This window comes from Ambystoma mexicanum, chromosome 6q, assembly GCF_040938575.1.
Source record: "Ambystoma mexicanum isolate Mex_15411 chromosome 6q, UKY_AmexF1_1, whole genome shotgun sequence".
Lineage (NCBI taxonomy): Eukaryota > Metazoa > Chordata > Amphibia > Caudata > Ambystomatidae > Ambystoma > Ambystoma mexicanum.
In genome coordinates, this window is record NC_090937.1 from 1,043,601,853 (window position 1) to 1,043,622,551 (window position 20,699).

The following is a 20,699-nucleotide window of genomic DNA, read 5'->3' on the forward strand; positions in this document are numbered from 1 at the left end:
AGTTTCCATTGCTATGCTATCAATAGATCTATTTATTTTCATCTGTCTATTGTCATCGAATTGCATCCTTCGGGGGTCCAGTCTATAATGTAAGCATGTTTCTCCAGCATTGGATCTTTCATGGATTCACATGCTTAGAATATTCCCCGTCAGGCTGGGAATCCCCGGTACATTATATAGACCCTTTCCTGTAGGAAAACTTTTTCGACGCTTATGCGTCCTATCCACCTCGTTTTGTATCATGCGTGCCCGCGCTGTCAGGACGCCTTGATATAAATACAGGACCCGCCCCCGCGCTCCCTCAGATTTCAACCGTCTTTCAAAGTAGTGGGATCCTCGTGGTTACTGCTAATCGAAATTAGGTTGTATTTTCGCTTCGGCGACGTTGCATTCTGGAAAAAATATGTCCGGAAATGCTTTATTTCGTCCTTGTGCGACATGTGGACTCAAAAAAGTCTATGAAGGTGATGCCCACATGGATTGTATCTACTGTCTCCACCCGCACCACACGGCGGATACATGCGCGATATGCCAGGGTTTCTCCCAAAAAACCCTTAAAGACCGGAAAAGAAGGCTGGTCGACTGGCTTAACGACGGAGCGGGTGCCTATCCGGCATCAGAAGTTGGCTCCACGGCCTCCAGGAGCAAGTCAGAACCTCCCTCGAAGAAGGTGCGGCCTGTCGAAAAATGCCCTGCGGACAAGCATACGGGGAAGCATGCTGGGTCTTCCTCATCACACAAAAAGACCTCCTCCTCCTCATCCTCTAAGACGGAGAGGCAAGCGGCATCAAAATCCTCCTCAGGGGACCGTCCTAGGTCTTCCGTGAGTCGAGACGCTTCAGCAGGGAAGTCGGCAACGAAATCAGCTACGAAGTCTAAAGGCTCGGTGCCGGCTACTTGCTCGTCGACCCCGGTGTCGCTGACGATGCCTATTACTATTCAGGCAGCAGCGGTGGGGATTCCTTCGTCGACGGTGACTCAATCTATGGCCTGGCAGCCAGAGGTTTGTGACCCGGCCCCCCCTGAGGTCCTACTGCAGCCAGACACGGCCCTGTCGGGGGTGTCGGTGGAAGGAGAATGTGGCATGGTTATGCAACCGTCGGACTTGGGCCTACGGCCTTCCAATATGTCGACGACGAGTGCGAGTGGGGGTGTGGTCCCTCTATCCTCGACGTTGCTGACCCCCCAGACGGTTTTGTCTCTGGATGTGCTTAATACACTTCAGAAGCTCCTGCAGCGTCTGGATACGCAGATCCCTCAGCCTGGCACTTCATCGTCGATATTTTCTGCACCTTCCGTCGACGAACAAACTCAAGCAGCTCGCTCGACGACCAAAAGCCCGTCGGCCTCCCAGGTGGTGAAGGATCGTCCTCGAGCGCAGGAGGGGAGGGTGAGCTATCGGAGTCCGATTCTATACGAGGTGACTCAGGGTCGGACATCTCCCTGTCGCCGTCGAGAGACCCAACATGGAATTCGGATGTAGAGGTAGAGTCTACGAGGAGCCAGGCACAACCATCTCCTCCGGATGATGTGGGAGCCTTCCATGCAATGATGGGAAAAGTGTGTTCCGAGTTCGGCTTAATTGCTGAGGAGCAAAAGAAAGATTGCTTTCTTTTTGATCACATGGGTCAAAGGAGGAAATCGGTATTTGCCATCCCAATCCTGGACCACGTATGGCAAGAAGGCCTCAAGACGATGCGTCATCCGTTCTCGGAACCGGCTATTAAGGGGCGTATTGAGAAAAAGTTTAAAGCTCCGGAGTCCACTCCAAAATGTCTAACATCACAGCCACTGTCAGACTCTGTGGTATCGGCGGCAGCGGCTAGGAAGGCCAGAGTACAGCAAAAATGTTCAACCCCACCAGAAAGCGAGGCAAGGAGGCAGGACGCCTTTGGGAAAAAGGTGCTCTCAGTCGGCGCCACGACGGTAAGAGCAGCCAACTCCTTGGCGATTGTATCACGTTACGATAGGGAGATGTGGCATAAAATAGCCCCTATCCTAGAACATCTGCCGGAAGAACATCGAAAAGCAGCCATGTTGCTAGTACGGGATGGCGAGGAGGCCTTGAACCATGCAATTAATATTGCGGTGGACCTAGCAGAGTCTGGGTTCAAACAAATCAATCATGGCGTAGTACTTCGACAAGCATGGTTCAAGTGTACTACTTTTAGACCTGAAGTCCAGTACAAAGTCCTAGACATGCCATGTGAAGGAGAACATCTGTTTGGAGACAAGGTAGATGAAGCCTTGAAGGGGATGAAAGAAGACACGGATACCGCTAGGTCTCTTGGCGCCCTCCAGACAGGTAGAAGTTTTCGCTCTTTTCGCCCCTTCAGGGGTGCTTCCGGAAACTCCCGCTTTGGAGCCTCTAGGGACCGTGGATTTAACAGGCCCTCATACTCCTCACAAGGTTACAGACGGGCATCCCAGTCGGCACGTAGAGGCAGAGATTATCAAGCCTCCAGACGACGCGGCTCGGGTCCCTCGTCGACGAAGGACAAGCAAACCAGCAACCAATGACGGCCTTCGGAACGTCCTGGGGGGTCGAGTCTCATATCGACCAATGGAAATGCATCACCACAGATCGATGGGTTCTGGACACGATTCGCATGGGTCATGCGCTGCAATTCAAGAAAAAGCCTCAAAGTCTCCCGCCAGTGTTTTCGGCCCAGCCCCACCTTCGAGTTCTAAGACAAGAGGTGGCGCTTATGCTACAAAAAGGAGCGGTAGAACGGGTTCCTGTGGCACAGGAAGGACAAGGGGTTTATTCCTGGTTCTTCGTCGTCAAGAAGCCAAATGGAAAATGGAGGCCCATTCTCGACCTGAGGGTACTCAACAAATGGCTAAAGAGCTCAAAATTCAAAATGCTAAAGCTCCAGGAGGTTATCAGGTCAGTGCAACCCATGGATTATCTGTCGTCGCTAGACCTTCAGGACGCATATTTTCATATCCCAATACGTCCACGACACAGGAGATATTTAAGGTTCGTCGTCGGGCGAAAGCATTTTCAGTTCAAGGTCCTCCCGTTAGGTCTCAAGTCCTCCCCCAGGACGTTCACCAAGTGCTTGGCCCCCATAGCGGCCCATTTAAGGAAGGACGGTCACCATGTCTATCCCTATCTAGACGACTGGCTGGTCAGAGGCTCGTCCATGGAACAAACACGAAACAGTCTGGGGGCCACGATGTCCCTCTTACAGGAACTGGGCTACGCGATAAACTTCAGCAAGTCCTCCATAGAGCCTTCGAGGACCTTGGTCTTTCTAGGAGCGGAGTTTCATACGCACACAAGCCTTGTAAGACCATCCAGCGAAAGAATACAGAAGCTACAAAGCAAGGCGTCGGAATGGAGATGCGGTACCAGGGTGTCGGTGCGCAAATACATGTCCCTGCTAGGGACCATGTCATCCTGCATTCCGTTGATAAACAACTGCCGTCTGTTTGAGGCCTTGCCAGGAATTCCTAGCGGACCGTTGGGCGCAGAGCCAAGGTCGCTGGTCCGACAGACTGGTCATCGACGAACAACTGGTACAAGCACTCTGTTGGTGGAGAGTTTCTACTCATCTAACGAAAGGAATGCCTCTGATGGAACCGGAGTTCCAGAAGACGGTGGTGACGGATGCGTCGCTGAGCGGATGGGGAGCTCATCTGGATACGTTACAGGTACAAAGCCGGTGGTCGTTACAAGAGTCCTCCCTGCATATCAACCTGCTAGAACTGAGAGCAGTGCGGTGGGCTCTAAAATCTTTTCTTCCTCAACTGAGAGACTCTGTGGTGCGTGTCATGACGGACAACACGACTACAATGTTTTACTTAAGGAAACAAGGAGGAACACGTTCCAGGTCCCTGTCGACGGAGGCACAGAAAATCTGGCATTGGGCCCTGCAACACAACATGCTAATCTTGGCGTTCCACCTGGCAGGTGTGAGAAATGTGGAGGCAGATGCCCTCAGCAGGGAAATGAACTAAGTTCACGAATGGGTGCTGAACGACCAGCAACTACAACATGTATTCAAGAAGTGGGGACATCCTTCCATCGATCTGTTCGCGACGAAGGACAACAGGAAATGCCCGCAGTATGCAAGCAGATGGCCTCAGCAGGGCTCACTGGGGGATGCGTTCTCCTTCCCATGGACGAACAAATTCCTGTACGCATTCCCTCCATTTCCTCTTATCCGGAGGACGTTGCAATGGATCCTCAAGTACCCATGTCGGGTGATTCTGGTGGCCCCGTATTGGGCCAGACAGGTGTGGTTTTCAGACCTGCTGCACTTAGCGGCGGCAGAGCCAATGAGGTTCAGGAAGATCCCCAACCTTCTGTCTCGACAGGAGGGTATCGTTTGGCATCACGACCCAGACAGTCTCAAGTTGACGGCCTGGCTCCTGACTTCGCCGAATTTGGCCAGCTAACGATTCTGGAGGAGTGTCGTCGTATTCTGCAAGCGACAAGAGCACCTTCCACAAACACTTCATACTCGTACAAATGGAGGAGTTTGTCAGTGGTGTGGGGATCAACGAGGGTTGGTTCCGCAGTCGATTACGCCGGAACAGCTCCTTCCATACTTGCTGTTCTTAGCTCAAAAGGGCTTATCGGTGTCGTCGATAAAAGTACACCTGGCCGCCATCTCCAGGTTTACACGTCAACGACATTCCGCACCATTATTCAGCGACCGCCTGATTAAGCACTTCCTTAAAGGGTTGTTCAGGAGTTTCCCTCCCGAGAAGAGATTTCCTCCGGTGTGGAGCCTCAATCTGGCGTTAGCGTCTCTTATGAAACCTCCTTTTGCACCAATGTCATCGTCGTCTCTAAAGTTTTTGTCGTGGAAATTGGCCTTTCTGGTGGCCATCACTTCAGCCCGACGTATTTCGGAAATCCAAGCTCTAATGGTAGACCCACCATACTTAAGATTTTTTAAGAACAAGGTGGTCCTTGCCACTAGTTCATACCGAAAGCTCCTTCAGTGTTCCATAAACATTCCTCTATCGTCTTACCTACGTTTTTCCAGAGCCATGCTCGGGAGCGGTGCGCACGTTACACACATTAGACGTGAAGAGGGCTCTCAAGTTTTATCTTCATCGCACGCAACCTTTCAGGAAAACGAGGCAATTGTTCGTGGCCTATGTTCTGGGTGCTAAAGGCAAAGCCATTTCAAAGCAAGGACTGTCAAGATGGGTATCGTCTACCATTTCGTACTGCCATTCCAAGGCTGGGAAGCCGCCTCTGCGACGACCAAGAGCTCATTCAACTAGAGCGGCGGCATCGTCGACGGCGCTGTGGTCTGGAGTCCCTCTGGGGGACATCTGCATGGCGGCTACCTGGGCGGCTACACACACTTTTATCCGCCATTACTGCCTGTCACAACAACATGCCGAAGATACTCGGATGGGACCGGCGGTGCTTCGACACCTATTCCAATAAGGTAAGCCCCGGTTGAGGGGTTAGATCTTGTTGCAATTATGATTGAATATTGTTCGTTTTCTATGTTAACAATTGCTGATGGGTACACGACCATAGGGAACGGGCATTGTGAGCAAAGTATGCGAGTTTGCATGCACGCCTCCTCTTTTCGGGATGGTACTGCTATGTAATCTATTCTAAGCATGTGAATCCATGAAAGATCCAATGCTGGAGAAGGGAATAGTTTCTTACCTGTAACTCCATTTCTCCAGCATTGGTATCTTTCATGGATTCACATGCGCCCGCCTGCCTCCCCTGGGCATGCAAACTGGTTCCCCCACGACTTTGGGGGTCGAAATCTGAGGGAGCGCGGGGGCGGGTCCTGTATTTATATCAAGGCGTCCTGACGGCGCGGGCACGCATGATACAAAACTAGGTGGATAGGACGCATAAGCGTCGAAAGTTTTCCTAAGGGAAAGGGTCTATATAATGTACCGGGGATTCCCAGCCTGACGACGGGGAATATTCTAAGCATGTGAATCCATGAAAGATACCAATGCTGGAGAAATGGAGTTACAGGTAAGAAACTATTCCCTTCCTTCTCGTGCAAGACAGAACATCCAAGGGATGAGTCACATGTTCAGATTTTAGACACATCATTTATACATTTCTGCAATTTATGCAAATACTAAGCCGCACATAATGAACTGGTATAGTTCCCGCGACCAAAACAAACCTTGCATTGATCATTGTATGATTCATTTACTTTTGTATCAAATCTTTATTCTTGAAGATTGTATAATAATGTCGATATTTACTTTTCAGATTTATCAACAATGCCTGCCTGTTCGATTAGCGGTTGCCCTTCGAATACCCATGCGAAATCTGAAGGCACTACAATGCATGTATTCCCGAAAACTGTTGATCGAATAAGAGAATGGGTCAGACATTGCGGATATCCACTGGATGAGCTGGAAAGTAGAGTCCAACAAGTCTTACAGGACAAGAGGGGTGATCGATACCGCATCTGCAGCCGGCACTTTTCCTTGGACATGTACACAACATCTTGGCTAACAAAGAAGAATAAACGGCGAACGACACGGAAATTGCTCAAACGCTATTCCCACTCTATTCGTCCACATTCCGCCACCAGTGAGTCAAGTGTCCGGATTTAGCTTTAGGCCTTGCGGTAGTGTGTAGGTAGCCGAATGGATTAATTGATATTGTAGGTGTTCTATCCCTTGTAATAATTTCGATATTGATATGAGTGTATAGTTTTTTGAATAATGACATTTATCAATATATTCTTTTTCGATTTCAAAACCCACAAACGCAATGTGTATATATATATATGGGAACAAGGAACTGTGCTGTATTGAGCATTTTTCAAGTATTCTGTCGCCTTACATGGCTATTTTTAATATTGGCATTTCATTATCAATCATTAATTTACCTTTACAACTTCTTGACTATCCCTTGAATCTGAAGCAAGAACATTCTACATCCTTCACATGGTCGCAGTTATCAACCACTTCTAGCGCGTATCAGGTAATCTTACTAGGCTAATCCGCTACAGACTTGTTTTATGCATGTCAAGTAATAGTTTTATTCTATCGTGTAATTATTTTACTGAATGTTTGGTTAGTGCTTTCCAATTGATATACACCTTAGTTATAATCCACTGGTGTTTGTTTTCAGTTATAATTAGTGTTATCCATACTAATGCAAGCACTGTCTTTCAGGGAGATGCTGAAGCGTCCGCCACATCTACAACATTTCTAGATGTTCTTCACCAGCAGGAGGTATGGATACTGACAGCTCCATCGAGCGTCATCATCAGAGCTGGAATTCTTGTTGTTTGATTGTTCTACACAATGTTTCATTCGTGGTTAGCCGTTGATATGTACCTGTGCTGTCGACCCCAGGTGTTATGTTTTCACTATTGTAATCCTTACTAATGCAAGTACTATGTTTCAGGCAGTTGATGGAGCGTCAACTCCTGCACTTGATGCAGAGCCTGACATTCAAGTAATTCCAGGGGAAGTGGAAGCGGGACCATGTGTATACGAATCGGCACAACAGCTTTCGGAAGTGCGCACTACATTTGCAACATCATAGATATTCTTCAGGAGCATGAGGTATGGATACTGACAGCTCCATCATGCGTGGTCATATAACGTGATTCCATTTGCTATACTTTGTTCCCTATTAGCGCAAGTGCTGTGTTTCAGGGAGACGACGCAGCTTCCACTACAATCACAACATCCCATTTAGATGATGCAGATGTAAAGGAATCGGAGAAATAAGTCGATGAAATCTGCATACTTATATTTTCCTTGGTTGTTTTAGCCAATGCATCATTTGTGGTTATCTCTTTATATGTACCTGTGCCGTCGACCCCAAGTGTGTGTTATGTTTACAATATTGAAAAGCATACTAATGCAAGTCCTGTGTTTCAGGGAGATGCGGATGCCTCCACTCCAATACAACCATTCATGGCAGTCCATGCAGAGCCAGAGGTATGGATACTGACAGCTCCATCGAAATAGATCATCACTGGTTGAATACTTGTCGTTTGATTGTTGCACACAATGTTTAAATCGTGTTTGGCTATTGAGATGTACCCGTGTGTTCATGCTAACAATATTTTGATACATAGTAATGAAAGTACTATGTTTCAGGGAGACGATGGAGCCTCATTCCGTGCTGCCTATGCGGATACAGAAAATATAGTCGTTGCAGCGCAAGAGGAAGGGAGGACATGCGGAAAAGAATCGGAGCTACAGCGTGCAGATGTTGAAGGTCGAGTCAAAAAAGTTGCAAAGAAAAAAAAAACAAAAAAAGGTTAGTTACAAACAGTTCATAACTTTAAAAAAATGTTTGTGCTGGGGACTATTTTATGTTTTTTTCCAGTCAATTGGACTACACTTTATCTTGTGTTTAAACTGAACATCCCTTTTCCAATCTCTACTCCAGTTACCCGTGGGTATCAGAACTATACATACACAGACAGTGAAGCGAATGAGAGATGTTGCTTGCCAGACCATGTACACTATGGAGGAACTATTAATTGAGGCGAGGCGTGTTCAGGCTCGAGATGCTCATGTCCAATGGCCAGAACATGAATTAACTGTGTTTGGAGACTACAGCAAAGTTGCATTGGACCATAGCTACAGTGCGACCGCACCACCACAAGAAGATGTTATTGAATGTATTGAAGATAGCTCTGAAGTAGTTGCAGATCAATTCACACAATCTACACCCGCCAAAAATTTGCCACCCAAAAACCTGTCGACATTGTTGTGTTCTCCCATCAATTTTGAAGTAATAGATGTCGAAATGACAGAGAATGAACCAGCCGCAGCATCCATAGACGCATCAGAACTTGATATCAGCGATATTACTTTCCAATGTGTTGAAATCTCCACAACGTCACAGGCCGAAACAACGTTGACGCAGGAAGACAGTCTAATGAAAGAGAGCAAATACATTGTATTCGACAGTTGTTTGATGGAAATTATAAGTATGCTGAAATGCGTGCATTCCATTAGAGGGAAAGTATGTGGGAAGCCATTGATCAATGTGACTCGTCAAATAAAAGGCAGTAACGTCAAAATAAATGCTGCCTGTAGATTAAATCATAGGTTCTCATGGTCTGCACAACCGATGCTGGGGAAACTGCCAGCAGGCAATCTACTGTGTGCAGCTGCATCACTTTTTAGTGGCTCCAGTTTTAGAAAGTTAGAGGCTTTCTTTTAGTTTGTGGGACTCCATTTCATTTCTAAAGCGCTGGACTACATATACCAACGTGATTATCTGTTTCCGGCCATTAGTGATGCTTGGAAAATTGAACAATTGTCTCTAGCAAGTACATTCGAAGGAAAAGATTCAGGCTAGCCGGCGATGGACAGTGCGACAGCCCTGGATTTTCTGCCAAGTACTGCACCTACAACTTTCAGGAAATGGATAGTAAGAAAATTGTGAGTTCGGTGGTCGTGCAGGTAACACAATGTACATCGTCAGTGGCCATGGGGAAACTAGGATTTATAAAATCAGTGGAATATCTACAATCAAGGGGAATGCACATCGACCTCATAGCCAAGGACAGACATGTTTCAATTGCCAAGACAATGAGCGAGCGGTTCCCACATATTAATCATCAATTTGAAGTATGGCATCTTGCTAAATCAATCAGTAAGAAAATATCGGCTGCAGGAAAAAAGGGTTTTGAAAGTATTTTGCAGTGGTCCCATTCTATCACCAACCATCTTTGGTGGAGCTCAAATACTTGTGAAGGGTCAGTGGAAATACTACTTGAAAAATGGCGGTCACTGATGCACCACTGTACCAACGTTCACCGCTGGACAGCAAATCAACATTTCCACCAATGTGAACATGGCCCTTTGTCCCCAGAGGAGGCACGGAAGAAGTGGTTGATTCCATCTTCACCGACACACAAAGTCATTGAGAAGATTGTTTTTGACAAAACTCTCAAGAGATTTGAGAGGACTGACAGAATTCCGTCGCACAATATGTGCCTAAAGTACAGGCCAAAGCGCTTGCATTTTAGCTTTCGGGGCATGAAACATCGCACTCTACTAGCGGTCTTGGCCCATAACAGCAATGTCGGACGTGAACAATCTAGGACTAGGGGTAAAGTAAGGATGCCTCGCTACACTAAGGTGTTTTCAAAACGAAGTAAGCAATGGGTGATCAAACCAGTCTATGATGAAATGCAGTTCGACTTTGTGAAAGGCCTTATTGTTGCTGTGTTAGAGAAGCACAGATAATGGAATTTTGGACGTTTCTGTGCAGAGCAGTGATCCATTGCCACCGAACATTGCGACTGTGCCATGCCCACCCGAAGCACAGCTGGTTGTGAAGTACAAATCCCGGTTTAAATAATTGCAATACGATTGTCTTTTTGTAAATAAATGTTATTGTACAGTGTACCTGTAACCCTAACCCCTATCTTCACCATCATGGGTGGCGAACAAGCTGGGTGTCATCTTTGAATTCTCTATATTCACCTCATATATGTGTATGTATATATTTTTCTCATGTCTCATCTCATGTAAATGCTGCGCACTGTTGCGCACTATTAACGGAGGGGAGGCTTGCGTATTGCAAATAATAAAACAAACAATAAATCTTACTTTTAACTCCACTCCTGTGGTACTTTTTCCCTGACCTTCCGCCAAAAATTCAATGTCTCAATTTGGGCTGCAAAGCTCGCAGACAACGGGGACAAAATTGGGACACTTAGAACGCGCCAAGCGGGCCGTGGCATTTGGGAGAGAAGCCAGTTTGCATTTGCACATTGAGGCGCACTACATAGAGGGATTCTGAACTTCAAGTTCTCACAGATGCCTATACTATGTGATGTTGCAAATAAAGAATGCGAAGGACAGCGGCTTTGATTTTCAGCTAGCGCCCAGATGAGGCCCACAAGTCGCACTGGAAGTATAAGGGTCTATTGTTTTTTGACCTTGAGACAGGGACCATGCCGAAAGAACTACATTTGAAGGGGGTGCGAAATAACGTAAGACGATAAGGCAGAAAATCCAGAAACTAGACTGAGTTTCTTTTTAGTTCAGTATACGAAAAATCGTTGTCAAGAGCACGGTCCGTTTTACAGACTGCATTACGAAGAGACACAATGGAAATTTCAAATATAATGTAAGTAAATCTTTACACGCTTTTATACCGGAATAAAGATTTAATGGATGCATGAATAAATGAATGAATGAAGAGCTAGGAAAAGCAAGGAAAACGTGTTCGTAGTGGGCACATGGGCATGCAGGTCCACTGGTCTCACCGATCTCGGTCCTTGGCCCAGCCATTTTCCCTGCACTTCCTACCTGCACTACGGGACTGTCTCTGTAATCCTTCAGCCCCTTCTCCCGGCATTTACCTTGCACTTGCCACCAGCTGGCCCTATTATTTAATTTGTATTCAACTAACCATGTACAGCATATTTACCCCCCCCTTCCCCATGCGCGATCAGAAAGACACCTGGCCTAGTAGGATCGTTGCCTGTCTGCCCTTGTTCCCCACCTGCCTCGTCGTGCCTTGAAACACTTGAGTATAGGCGCGTTACAAATGCCATATCATATATATCATTCCACACGCATGTAGACTGTTGTTTATCATTGTGTGTTGGCCTCGATTTATTTTGTTACTTTTCGCATTGATTTTAGTGCCGAACATACTCCATTGAACTATCCTTGCAAGCAAATAGTTTCTGATCGGCTGTAATAAATAAAATGAGTAATATTAATGAAGATCGGCTGGCGAGACTAATTATAATCTTTTTGTTTTCATAACAGGTATTTGCTCCCCTTCTGCTACTGCCATCGGTTTGAGACACCAGCAGATGGCTTTTACAGTAGACACCTGCAGCTTTGTGTGAACAACTGGAGCACACTGACAATTTTATGGGACGATCGCCAAGGGCCCACATTCCCTTACGCTATACTAGTGGCTAAAAGCAACATAACCTTTACGATGAACTAGTGCCTAGTTGATGGAACAGCCTTGCGGTTCACCGTGCTTCCAAAGTGCTTCTTTTTACGAAAAGCAACACCCTGTGTACCATGGCGGATACAGACAAAAGAAATTAAATGGCTTTCGGAGGTCATATGGCAATTGCTGAATATTCTCTAAACATTTAATGTCAAATAAATGTACTTTACCAAATGTACCGTGTTGCTGTTTGATTTTAAAGTACAGTTTCATATTCCGAATTGTGGCGCGCTGTATTGTGAGATGGTCTATGTTGGTTTCCGGGTTCTGTGTGGAGTCGCGTAGAAGACGACTGGGCGTGTTTGCCTACACAGCACAGTAACGTCACGGAGAGAGGCGAGGAATATGAATGTTTGGATAATGTCAGGCTCAGGGGCGGGGGAATTGATTTAGTGCCGCAGAAGCAGGTCAGCCAGGGCGATGCTGCAAGTGATAGGATTATCACAAAATGGCGGCTCCCTGGTGCCTGTTTTCGCATGCGTTTAATGGACGAAAACTCGGGTAAGGTCCATAGGAAAGTTTTCTGAAATCGAGCCACTTAGGCTTAAACATGGCCGACCCATAGGGACAATAAAATTTTTTACTAGACCATGCCTTTAAATGTATAAAACTAAACCGGAATGTAAAATGACATGTACTATCAATGCCAGGGTTTAGGAAAACATGATTTGAGAGTTCTGTTTCAGCCTTTGTTTTTTTTTGTTTTTTTTACAAAACAAGAGTAAGAATTAAGTATTTGCGTGGTGAAAGTGAGCAGTGGTTGTGGTATGTATATATTCTGATATGTATATGATTAATGTAGCTTGCACCTACTTACTAACAGAACACTGTAGAAAACAGGGTAGTGAATGCAGGGAGAAAACATTGAGAGCCATGGGATGGGAAAAAAATGAATAGTGTTGATCCCCTTTGGCTATGTAAACAAATTGGGAGATCTACAGAGATTTGTGGGGAACCTGTACAAATATGTTCAAAGTCTGCCAGGAGATTTTCAGGATTTCAGTACTGGGTTAAAATGGTGCAATTTATGAGCAGTGTTTCTGCTATAAAAAATGTTTTGCCAGATGCCGTACACTGTATAAGTAATTCTCTAACCATGGAAAATTCCAAAATGTCTGAGCTGTATGTGCAAAGCCAGTCATGGCACATTGGTCATGCAAAAGAATATCCTGTATACCTGCCGGATGAGGCAGCGATTGTGGGAGCTGTTCTGTGGACCTGCATCCTTCATAAAGGGCAGATGGGTCACTGCTCATTATGAATAAGTGGCACCTCACTACAACCATACACTCCTTGCTCAAAATGTTAATGTAACGATTCATATATTGTCTGGTTGGGTGTTGTATGGTTTGTGTACATTTAAAGTCATTGCTATAAAACAATGTTATTTTAGCCTTGTGATTTAGACCTGTTTTGCATATAACTTGATCACATGGGTCCCACATGTTCAGTTTTTTCAATCTTGTCAATTAATTTTACATAACTTTTAAGGGTAGTCAAAGTAGGATTTGGCCTACTTTTCCATGGCTGAATTCTGTGACCTGGCATGTGAGCAGTTTGCATGAATTGGGGATATGCTAAACTGGCAGAGGATTTAATTTTTTGACAAAGTAGAGCGTGGTATATCCGGACATTTAAAAAAAAATGTAAGGCATTGATATACTCATCAGGTTGTTTTTGCACATGCAGTGCCAAAAGTTACAAACTACCCTTGTTCAAATCGTGGAGGCAGATGCAGACACACCATCCAACCAAAGGTAAAAGATGTACCATTTCCATCCAGAGAGGGAAACCATTCTTTCTTCCAGTGTAACAAGAAAATGTGCATCTTTAAAGTACGGTGCCTAAGATACAGCGGGGGAAAAAGAGTGCTATTGAAAAGCATTTTGCAATTATGCATACAAATTATGAAAATATTTTTCACAATGGAAGCGGTCTGCTACTTTGATCTTGCAAAGTAGGTAAACTAAATGTTGCAATGCAAATACTGTTAGAGGTTCAAATTCTTATTGTGAATGAAAAACAAATGTACTCTTGCATTTGTGAAGGGTGCATTGACTTGTCTGTTGTAAACGATATTAAAAACTGTCCTGAATTTATATATGCCATGTCAGGTGTGCAGTTAAGTGCACACACTGGCAAGGAGGGTATCTGCGCTATGTTTACCTAGATCTGCGAATCTTCCTTTTTCAGGCAAACTGATCAAGTCTGACAGCATGTGAGAGATGCTGTTTTCAAGCTACACACCAGATTACTGAGCACTGGTGGATAGCATGCAGTGTCAGTCTTCAGATTGAATTTCTTGATAGGTGGGGCTTTATTAGGATTGAGGATCAGGGTAATAAGTGACTCTTAGACTGGGGAGGGCTCCTCGTGTGAGGGCTTCCACCCAAACCATCACCATATGGGAGAGAGGGGGGGGGCAGCTGTGGGCCATACTTCTTGTAAAAATCGTCCCCTAGACCATCCAAGCCCAGTGACTTCACTGTTGGATGGTCTTTAATTGCCAACAGAACTTTCTTGGGCGATTGCATCGCCTCTACACCCAGTTTACCTGGGTGTGACTCTGCAAATAGTTATGCAGGTTGTCCAGGGGGACATCATCATCGGCTGTATAAATATTGGTGTAGAAGTCCCGGAGTGTATTTAGGATACCAGTGGGGAAGGTCTTTAACACCCCACCTGCACCCTCAAGGGCTGCAATGTCTGCACTCCCTTTTTGGCCACTGGTGACCCATCCTAGCGCCCAGCTACCGTGTCCGGCCCCCACATAGGTATGGGCCCATCACAGGGCCCTGCATATACCGAACTTCACAGTCAGCAGTTTGCCTGTATCTATCCAGGTTATCCTTCAGCATAGGGAGAAGTACCCTTTCTGGAGAGCCTGCCAATTGCAGCTCCAACAATTAATTTCCCTTTGCAGCACATCTAGTTCCGGTCTTACCACATGTAGAAGGCCCATATCTGGTCCTATACGTATCCTTCTTATATGGACTTTGAAGGCTTCCCAGACTGTTGCCAACAGTGGTACCCAGTTCAGGTTAGCCTCAAAGTAGGTAGTTGATGCCATATCTAGTTCCCTCTTGAAAGCAACATTGAGCATTGCTTGGGGTTTAAAGCGCCACATGGGCTTTTTCCACAGTGTTTTATCAAAGGTGAGGGCCCACTTTATGGGAGAGTGGTCTGAAAATGTCCAGTATGGCACAGTCCACAGTGTTGCATATCAGTTCTAGGGTAGTTAAGGTATATGCGGGAGCGCATGTCTCTGCACTGAACGGTAAAAAGAAAGGTCTGTATGTTACCCATTAAGAGTATGTCAGAGATCCTGTATTTTGAGAAAGGACATTGCCTTGTGTATTCCGTGTGCTGCCAGTGTAAGAAAATGGTGCATTGTGAGTTTGAATGTATGGTGTATAAAGGAACGCTAGGGAAATAATTCAAATTGGGACGAATGATTCACTGTTTGAGTAATTGGACAGTTATGCCTAAAAACTGATTATATTTTAAGAAATTGTGTTGAAAGATTTATAAATTGAAAATTGCAAGATTGTGCTTTATGGAAAAGTAAAACCCATTACGGAATTGTGAAACCACCTAGGTTCGACTTCTGCGTATTTGAGGAAATTGCAGCAGAGCTTGCAGTGAGCCGAGCAGCCTTGGCATGCTGCTGGCCACGCTGTGACCGGAATGCAGTACTACAAAACTGCATTTCCCTGCGCGTGCAGGGCTATTCCTTCTGTTGTCACGTTCGTGATGACGCGCGCCGCTCCATGTCCAGGTGCGATTGGGATGGGTTGCCTCACATATGCTTTCTACGAACAAGGATAAACAGACACCACTCCTGATCTAATCTCACGAACTATGGGATTACATCCCGAAATCGTGCTGCTCCTCGCAGCACACAAAATACAGAGAGGTGTTGATAAAAAGCTTTTTTTACTAAATATAGGCACACAAGCTTTACCGCCCGCTCTAAGAATTTAGCTACCACTGATACTTTACTCCCGGGTAAATATCCCTGGAACTGTAATTGACCTAGAACCAGAAGGAACCCACTCGTCTAAGCAAGCTGCTATAGCAAATGGCAGTATGGAACAGTTCACCTCCCTCTCAGTGCAAAATAACACTAGAACAATAAACGCCACACTCAATCGGAATCATAGGGTGACCATGCAGGGGCCTTGACCAACTGATTGAAATGTTCTGTTAAACATCAGGTCGCTGCCGAACATGCCCTAGAAAAACACAAGTAGATTGTCGATAACAGGGTCGACATCATGCTCGTCACAAACATGGCTGCAGGAAGGAAGCGGCACAAGTATCGACCTAGCTATTCCTCCATGATATAACATGTTCTATAAAAAAAAATTCTATGGGCAAGGGGGGGCAGAGTGGCAATCATAAGTCAAATATTGAATGCTCAGGATGTGAAGTCATACATGTAAAAATGATCCCTAACAACATTAATTGTATTAGCCTGCTCTTAATCTATTGACCCCTGCCGGAGATGCTATCCTTCAACAAAGAATTAGGTCATCTTTTGAATCCTCTTAATCCACCGTAGCAATTCAGGAAGTAGCGGTAACCCTCCTTGTGAAGAAGCCTTGTCTTTGTCCCAGTGATCCTACTAACTTTGCATCACAAATAAAAATTTTTTGCTATAAATCCTGATTAAGGTTGCCACTTTGCAACTACAGGCACATTTTGGGACATCCGGGGCTTTACACCCTAAACAATCGGTCTTCAAAATCAACCATGGGACAGAAAGTCCCCTGCTAGACTTGCAGACCCAAATGTTGGAGAGGTTGGGCGAAAGCGACACTGGGCTGCTGATCCTTTTGGATCTATCTGCCACGTTTGACTTGCTAGATTACTCACGCCTGCTCAAAACACTTGCAACAACTTGAAACTGCTCCAACCACACCATTGAATGAATACACCTTTTTTGACTGAAAGGTGCAAAATCTGCGGGGGCACTACTTTAGCTGACTCAGCCCCTATTGATTATGGAGTGCCTCAGAGAGCTGGAGAAATTTCCAATTTTTAAAACATTTTATTTGAACTTGCATCTCCTGTTGCTACTGAATCACGTGATTGATTACAAGCTTTGTTCGCCTTTCCAAACTTCGTGTGCTCCTAACTTTGTGAGACTTTCTACTCCTGGGCCTAGATATCCGGTCCCATCCACCCATTCCAAGATGGCTGTCAATTTCTCCATGTTGTCTCTTCAGCCTGTACTTGCTCCTTGTTGATTGGTTAACTCCCTCTACATCTTCTCATTGGCTGGACAGAGAGGTGGGACCTGGCCCTTTGTTCGAAGGCCAATTCCTAAGGCCCCCATCTGTTCCCTGTCCGCTTACCGGGCTGCAACATGACGCTACTACAACAGCCCAACCCTTTGGTCCTTGTTCATGGGGCTGCCAGCTCACTCAGCCATGTAATTGGATTACTTTGACTCTTTCTTTCCTCCAATCACTGAAAGGAGCAGGAAAACTCTAAACTCTGGACCAGAGTACTATTGTAATGCAGAAACCTGAAAAAATTGTCCAGAGGACGAATTTATTTACTGCAATGGTGTACCAAAATTTATTTGACATGATACAAAAATTCAAGGAAGTCAATTAATCACATGCTATTGCACACTTCATTATTATATAACACAACAGGACAGCAAGGGTGTACCTAAAAATAGCTAAAAAAGTCTGCAACACTGTACATTCATAGTGCAACATTCAAACCATACTCAACAAACGGTGTCATTAAAACATACAACAGATGCTAAAAGATATACCAAAACCATTAACATTAGGAAGAGGGATTTACAAATTCTCCCCACAACCAATCTGATTATTTTTGTATTTTTAAAGTCAGCAATAGAACTTATTAGATGAAACAATGTATCGCAAAGGTGGATCTAAACGGGAAGATGAGAGGATCGCATCCTTTTGAAATTAGCTTGACCGGTTTCGAAAGGGAATGTTGATTTGTCAACGTCTTCATCAGGAGGAAGATGTAACCATACTGCAAGACAAGAGCATAACTGCATAAATATGCGACAATGCCCTGCCCAGAACCTAACTGTAATAACATTAGTGCCTACAACACATGCAACCTGTGCAGTTAAAATATATTGGCAAGAAAAGCCTACATTAAAAATAAAAAAGCACAATGGACGTCTATAAAGCCCAATAAAGACGTCCCCAATCCACAGAGTTAAAGACCAGAGAAAGGGGTTAGTGAAACCCAACCAGGGAGAACTGTGCTTGGTGGTGGCAGACAGACAACACCCTGGTGAAGCCGAGTCTAATAAAAAGAGCGTGTGATGCCGAAAGCCCAGGGCACCTTTAGAACTACACAAAAGTGCTCATGGACTAACCTTGTGTGTGGACTGCCACATCCAAAATGTAAATGGGGTGGAGTAGCCCCAACCAATATTGGGAAGATTAACAGAACCTGAATTAAAAAAGGAATGAAAATTAAGCAATACGGGCCCAAGTACCCAAAAAAGACTAGCAGTTGCATGCCACATGCTATAGGAAGGCCCACCAGAATGTCGTTCCAACTACTGTGAGATTTGCACTTCAGTGGTAAGCATCAGAAAATAACCACCTGATCAATTGTGGTGTGGAGCCGGCTGTCCAAAATTATATGAACTGGTTAGCTGGAATACAAAAGCCAGAAGGAAACTAATCAACTAGCCTTGGCGGACTCATAAGGCAGGACAGCACCCGAGAAAAAAGGAGAGGTGGGGGCTTGGGCTCACTCAGCTGGACCAGTTAGTAAATTACCAACAAAAGTATAGGAATGCTAGTGACCGGTCAATGGAGTACTAAATACGCTGAATAGTAAGAGTGGTAAGAGTAGATGCACTAAAAGAGCATTGATGCACTTCGCATTACCCTATGGGGTGCCCAGCTGACTGTGATGCTACCGGAAAAAGCACTGTACCGGCTTGTGCGTGGACGGGTCTAAAAGTATGTACTAACTCGACATTACTTTCCTCTCCTTGGGTTTAGCTCTCTCCTCCTTTTATTCCTTTCTCTTCCTGAACCTTCACCCTCCCCTTCTATAAGCAAATTTGGGAGCATTTTAGAAAATCAAATTTGTGTGTTTTTCTGTAAGCAAATTTGGGTGCGTTTTTTAATTTCACTTTGGCCCTCAACTGTAACCTACTAGCCCGGTGACTGTTCCTTACCATTGCACTTGCATATTTCTCCCACTACCCCCTCTCCCTACCGGCCCATGGCGCTATCTGTTTCTCTGATCTACTCAAACTGCTTTACTATCAACTATCCCTCCCTTCTCCTACTCACTAAGTCTGGTAAGAAGAAATTTAATAAGGATATCCTGGCCTCCAACCCAGGTCTCCCCATTGATACCTATTCCAGCACTTCTGCCAGACAAACCCTAACTGAGATCCTCTTTGTCGTTCCTTCGCCTGATCTTTGGACCCCTCATATGATCTCTGTGCTCTGTCCTGCATCCTCCTCTCCCATTAATGGTGCCACCCGCTGGGAAGTCCGTATGGAATCCTTTGACTCCTCCAGAGTCACCATTAATGTCTGCCTAAATGGCACTGTCATGGTGCAAGGCCCTCGGGCCAATCTGTCGCTGATAGGTGGTTCCCTCGCCTCATCTCCAGCTGTCTCTCCCCTTCCCTCTGAAGCACTTGCTTGTTCATCCTCTCAAGAAACCCACAGCTTATCCTTCTTGTCCAGCTAACTATCGTCCAATTTCCAGTACTCCCTTTCTGGGTAAGCTCCTGGAAAAGCTTGCCATCTCCTATCTTAACCTTCATTCTGACTCTGTTGGCTCTCTGACCACCAATCCAGTTTCAGAGCGGCCAGAAGTACAGAAACTGCTCTCCTGAACATCCGTGAAGTCCTGCTCTCCAACCTTGACTCTAACATTCCCTTTGTCCTCATCCTACTTGATCTCTCCTCAGTTATCGACATGGTCAACCATACCACCCTGCTCAATCGTCCCTGTGACAACCTGGGTATCACTGATCGGGCTCTGGCCTGGCTGACCTTTTTTCTCTCTGATCGACCCTCCCAGGTACGACTTGGGTCCTTCCTATCTTCTATCTCCCTATCTACCTGCGGTGTTCCCCAGGGGGTATAACTTCTCGCTCTGGCATTTCAACCAATACCTGGCAACTCTTGCCTACTGCATTTCCATTTTTTGGTCAAATTTCCAGTGCTATACTGACGACACCCAACTCATTTTCAGGCTTCCTTCAGCTACCTCCTCTCCTTCCCTCATCTCTGTCTAATCGCCATTCAAACTTGGCGTGCCGGCAATGATCTTTGTTTAAATACCAACAAGACTGAGTTCCTCCTCATTGGTACACCCTCTCCATCCTCTCCCCTCACTCTCTGGCCAGCCTCCCTTGGCCGCCCTCCTGCCCCTACCTGCGAAGCTAAGAACCTTGGGTCTCATCTTTGATTCCACACTTTCCTTCTCCGCACACATCTGACTTCTCTAAAAAGTCAAACTTCTTGCTGCACCTCCTTAAAGATACTTTTCCTTTCCTCTCCTTCCCACAGAAGCTCACTGTCGCCCAAGCTCTGATTCTTTCTAGGTTGGACTACTGTAACAGCCTCTTTCTAAATCTACCTGCCTCCACACTCTGCCCTTTACAACTAATCCAGAACAGGACTGCGAGACTTGTCCTTGGCCTCAAGCCCTGGGATTGTATCTTTCCAGCTCTGACATCCCTTATCTGGCTCCCAGTGGATGCAAGGACTACATTTGAAACCCTTTGCATTGTCCACAA